The following is a 6,274-nucleotide window of genomic DNA, read 5'->3' as shown; positions in this document are numbered from 1 at the left end:
AAGCACATTAACAGTGTGCTGTGGTTATTTTACGTGGAGTGGTATGGATTTTTGGTACCAGCACATCCCCTCTAGGGAGGTTTCCAAATTGAAACATTTTTGTCATTGTAATCTTAACTAATTTGTTATTCGCTAAATGTGAACAACGTTTTATAGACGAAGGGAAACTACTCTTGGACTGCTTAATACTTTACAGGTAAAGGAAATATATGAAGCATGTTGAAAAGCACTGGAATTAACAAACAGAACACACTGCAGTCAGAATTTTTTTTTTTTTAATTGATGGCAGTATGCAAATAATTTGAAACTCTTCTTCTGCATTTTTAGAATACTAAGAAAAAAATCCTGGATCAATGCCTTTGAAAAGAGCTTTCACTGAAAAATACCTGGGTCACCCAGTTATACAGAAAATAAATATATATTGTTTAGTGGACATTCAGTCAGTATTTTGATATTTGCTCTTTTGTTCTTCATATTTTCTATATACTTTAAATTGTTTCTTTATGAAGAAATTTCACTGGTAATCCACTGGTAATGGAGAATATTGTCAACGATAAATGAGATGGCAACAATTTAAAAATTCCCATATTTCATTTAGGCTCCAAACAACAAAGTAATTGTATCCCCATTCTCTGTCAAGTTTTGGCCTATTACTTGTCTTGAGCATTTTCCACTGAATTAAATCAACTTCTTAATATGTGAAACCAAATGGTATAGACAGTTTCCTATCTCTATACTTCAGAAAAAGGGAGGGAAGAGCTATATGACATCATTTCAACTCCCTAAACCAACAGTTCTTGATCAGTGGAGCTTTCAGTGTTTGAAAACACCTTGCAGAAGTCTATGGAAGGTTGCTGACAAAAGCAAACCTAGAAGGCTTAGGTTTAGCCTACGTAGATCTTCACTTTCAATTGAGGACTTTTAGGAGTCTGTAAGACCAATTGTTACTGCTGCTGTATGTCGCTGCTAAATCTTCCACCTTTATCAGCTGGGCAGTGAGTTTATTAAATGTTTTCATTTGGTTTGGTTCTTCAGATTATCACTGAAGTTGTTCTGGTTCAGTTTTGGCTGAAAAGGCTCAAGTATTTGAAGGCTTGGCAGGTCTCCCTAAGTGGGATCACTACAACTGCTGAATGAGTTTTGGGGGGACAAAGGTAATGGAGAGTGACAGGAGGCGCCAGAGAAGTTTAGGAGAGGAGACGGGCAGCCGTGGAGGAGTCAGAGGTTTTATGTAGGTAGGGAAGGGGAGCTGGAAGGGTTGAGTGGGTGTTTTAGGAAGCTGGTGCTGGGAAAGATCTATGGGGATTTCTGAGGGTCAGAGAGAAGTGGGGGAGTCTCTCATTCGCTCTCCGCAGTCCACCCCTCCTGTGCAACATCCTCCTCCCTCATGGGAGCCAGAGCCACGTACCCAGCTCACTGCTCATCTGGGTCAAAAGGAACTTTCCTTCCTGGCACCTGCTTATTTCTGTGCCTCCCTTGGATGCCACCAGTTCCCTCCCTCACATCTTCCCCTACACCCTCCCAATCACATTTTTCAGTGCAAGCCATTGCTTTTCATTTCTACTCCTGTTTTGAGCTGGCAATCAGAAATACTCTTCTTTTTTTTTTTTCCACCATTTTGTTCCAGTTTAATTAGAAAACAACTGTTGGTAGTCAGTTTCAGTTTGAAGAAGAAATAGCACAGTTCCAGTCTTGGTTCCTTTGCCGCCTTGTTCTTAGGCTACCCTGACTAAATAATTGTGGCATACACAGTCTCCTATGTTTGCAAATGCAAATTGTACAAATGCAAACTAGGCCTTTGTGAATATGTGAATTTTTTAGAATATAGTATAAGGTTGCCTTTCCTACTTGCAAGTATCTACAGAAGAGCCAAAAATCACTGCCACTATGATCTACCCACTACCTATCACTACCTATGACTATATGAAATAGTCATATGCTTCTCCCAAGCTCCAAGGAAAGGTACAAATCAAGCTGAATGACATGAAATTCTGGGCTGACAGAAAAAGGAACGGCATGTGTGAGAGCCTGCAACCTTTTTGCCATCCTCATCAGGAATGCAGGGTCATTTAGCTAGCGAGTCATCTGTGCTGTCGTATTCAGTGCTTGATGGAAACAACACATTTCTCAGAGTGATCGACGGGAGCTGTGTCCTCCGTTACCGATACAAGCCATTCTTTTAACTTCTGTTCTGCTGTTTCATCCTGTGCTTATACAAACACAAACGTTTCCTTTTGTGTTTCATTCATATCAATTTTTCTATTTCAAGTCTCTGTAGCTGGGATCCAAAGACGCTCCTTTTCTTCAAGGTGGAAATTGCCATTACATCTGTTTGAACGAGGATAGTGTCCTTGAAAGGAAAAGGAAAACTGTTGCAAAAAAAAGTGGAACATGCATTTAAAAAAAAAATATATATATATTTACTTGTGTTATTGTGTTGATTTTGCCACTCAGCTCTGGAGCAGAGTAGAAAGCAGCTGTTACTTTTAATTGCACTAGAGATTTGCCATTAAAAAATGAACTGTTTCTTCTTCATCAGTATCATCTCTAATGTCTTTACCAGATCGTCTTTTCTTCTGCACTGCTTGATTACTGTGCCTTGAGTCAGACTCAGTGATTAATGTGGCTGACTAGACTGACAACTGAGTGGAAATGGTAAATAATCTCTCGGTTTTATACATGTAAAAAACAGTTCGTACTCAAGTTGGAAATCCTTGCTTGTGGAAGGGCATTCTTCCATCTTGCTTCCTGCTAACCTAAGGTCATTTAAGGAATAACTGCTTTAAGTGCTTGTTGATTACAGTGATGTAAACGTCTCTGGCCCCGACACTGCAGTGAACAAGACTTTCCACACAGGAATATGGTTAAACTGAAGGCCGCAACTTTTATGGACTACATTGCCTAATAAAACAGGGAAGAACCACTAGCCAGCTGTTCCCCACAAACTACCCAGTAAAACAGGACCAGTGAGGTTCACCAAGCACAAGACTATGGAAGCCAAGCTAAATGTTTAAGAGAAGGCTAACCGCATCCTCCCTGCCGCGAAAGTGACCAAGGCATGTGGTCCTAAACAAAGTATCTCCTTCTGCCCTGTCTGTGCTGGGGAGAGAAGAGTAAAGTTAAGTAGTAGCTTTTTTCTTTGTGTAAGGTGCTAAATTTTCCCTGCATTGTGGAAAGGGAAATAGCTAACTGACACCTGGCTAGTATTTAAGACATGAACAGTAATTCTGGCCACAGCTAACACGAAAAACCCACATTGGAAACTTGCTGTTCAGTTGTGTGAATGCACAAACAAGTTCTCTGGTCTTTCCACCAGCCTAATTTACTAGTAAAGCCACACCACCTTTTCAGTGTGGTAAACACTTTTTCGCACTGTTGAAGGAAAGCACACTAGCCAACTCGGAGTAGAAAATCTAGCAACAGCCAGGCTAAATAACAACAGTTAGAGAAAGAGAAGGGGTAAAAAAGACCATCAGAACAAGAATTAATTTACAGAAGAGGCAACTGGAATTCACACAAAGTATATCTGTCTTCTGCTGAGAGGGTTGCACAAATATGAAATTTCCTACCTGAACAGAGAGGATCACTGAGAACTCCTGTTTCTTGTCTCCAATCCACAATGCTTGTTAGAATAATGGAGAAAGCTGTCTTTCTCACAGTGTTGACCTGTTACCAGTCCAATAAAAGCCATTATTTCTTTCCTCCTTTTATAACAACATGGAAGATAATTCTAGGATTGTTTTCTAGCATCTAGGACTGCAGGTTTGGAAGGACCTACCTGAATCACTGGTGTCCTGTTGTTGAATTCCTGAAGGAAACCATCAAGTTCCGTCACAAAAGCAGGAGAGTCATTTGCCCCATGGCTCTTGCAGGAAGCTTGTTTTAGAGCCCAGTGGTTTGACTCCATGTGGTGGGCTGACCCCACCTGGGAGATAAGCTCCCACCCAATCACTTGCTCAATCTCCCTCAGCCGGATAGGGGAGAGAACCAGAAGGGCAAAAGCAAGAAATGAAGGTTGAGATGACGGCAGTTTAATAAGTGAAACAAAGCTACCCACACAATCAAAGCAAAAAAGGGAATTCATTCACTATTTCCCACCAGCAGGTAGATGTTTAGGTGCTTCCTGGAAGGCAGAGCCTCAGCATGTGTAACGGATACTTGGGAAGACATATGCCAAAACCTCAAATGCCCCCCTTCCTCCTCCTTTCCCCCAGCTTTTTTTACTGAGCACTACAATTGCATTTGCTTTTTTCACAAATAAATCGCATTTCCAATAGATCTAGTAGCCATCTCATTCTCCTCTTAAATTGTTAGCTATAATGTCTTACCTTCTCCTGAAGATTTAGTTACTAGTTTCCAAATGTATGACCTTGCACTTTATGTGGCTGAATCTTATCCCACATCAAGTGTTTCAGACCACAGAGTTATCCATTTCTTTCTGCCCAACATCTTGAGCCTCCTCTATAGCTTCCCAACATCCTTACCGGTTGATCAGCACAATTCTGTTTGTTGTGGGCAGCTCATTAAGAAGTGCATTACACAAAATTGCACCTGAAGCTTATTGTTGAGGTAGCCCATCCCCTGCAGCCTGCTACTTCCTTCAGTAATATCCATCATCATTTTCTTTTTTAGCTAGTTCTCCCATCTTCACTCTATCTACTGATTTCCACCTTTCTGACTTAGTGAGTAGCTACTCTCTATCAAAGTCCATATAGATGATATCTACCTGTGGTGGGTTGACCCTGGCTGGATGCCAGGTGCCCACCAAAGCTGCTCTATCACTCCCCTCCTCATCTCGACAGGGGAGAGAAATTATCACAAAATGCTCACGGGTCAAGCTGAGGGCAGGGAGAGATCACTCACCAGTTACCATCATAGGCAAAGCGGACTCAACTTGGGGAAATTAGCTTAATTTATTACCAATCGAATCAGAGTAGGATTAAATAAATCCAAATCTTATTAAATAGGATTTAATAAAACCAAATCTTAAAACACCTTCCCCCACCCCTCCCTTCTTCCCTAGCACAGCTTCACTCCTGATTTTCTCTACCTGCTCCTCCCGGTGGCACAGGGGGACAGGGAATGGGGGTTGGGGTCAGTTCATCACACGTTGTCTCTGCCGCTCCTTCCTCCTCAGGGGCAGGACACCTCACTCTTCCCCTGCTCCAGCGTGGGGTCCCTCCCAGCAGAGACAGTTCTCCAAGAACTTCTCCAACATGAGTCCTTCCCACGGGCTGCAGTTCTTCACAAACTGCTCCAGTGTGGGTCCCTTCCATGAGGTCACAGCCTCCTTCGAGCATCCCCCTGCTCCATGGGGTCCTCCACGGGCTGCAGGTGGAGATCTGCTCCACCGTGGACCTCCCTGGGCTGCAGGGGGACAGCCTGCCTCACCAGGGTCTTCCCCACGGGCTGCAGGGGAATCTTCGCTCCAGCACCTGGAGCATCTCCTCCCCCTCCTTCTGCACTGACCTGGGGGTCTGCAGGGCTCTTTCTCTTACATGTTCTCACTCCTCTCTTCTGGCTGCAGTTGCACGGAGTTTTTTGCCCTTCTTAAATATGTTATGACAGAGGCGCTACCGCCATCACTGATGCGCTCGGCCTTGGCCAGCGGCAGGTCCGTCTTAGAGCCGGCTGGTATGGGCTCTGTCGGACACAGGGGAAGCTTCCAGCAGCTTCTCACAGAAGCCACCCCTGTAGCCCTTTCCACTACCAAAACCTTGCCATGCAAACCCAATACGCTGCCATATCACCAAAAAATCTTTCCGCAAAGAAAACTGTCATGTTAATCTGACACATGAAGTAAACCTGTGTTGCAATGTATCCTATTTTCCACTTGCCTGGAGGTCCTTATTAATTATTCTTTTTCACACTGAACTTTATGCCAAGAGAAATCCCTTGGAAGAACATCAGTAAATGCCTTTATATAATCTATCAATCTGTGAAGATATGATCTACTTGTGAATGATTCCCAAGAAGACAAACTCAATTTTCTGAATAAATTATTAATTGCAAATGATTTTTAAGACTCCCATGATAGTGAATATATCCCTTTCAGCATTTTTATGATCAACCTCTCCAACAATAATCATTCACTATTGATTTCCGTCCAAGGAACTGCACGTACCTGAGTTGAATGAGCCTTGACATGGGAAACCCACTGCAATCCCCTTTCTGCCAAGTCTAACTGACTTGCTCAAAGTCATACATGATGTCAGCCTCAAAGACAAGATTAGAGTTCAGGTTTTCCTACCTCGGCCTCTCCAAAAATACATTT

This window comes from Accipiter gentilis, chromosome 3 (genome assembly GCF_929443795.1).
Source record: "Accipiter gentilis chromosome 3, bAccGen1.1, whole genome shotgun sequence".
NCBI classification, from domain to species: domain Eukaryota; kingdom Metazoa; phylum Chordata; class Aves; order Accipitriformes; family Accipitridae; genus Astur; species Astur gentilis.
This window is presented reverse-complemented; position numbering follows the sequence as displayed.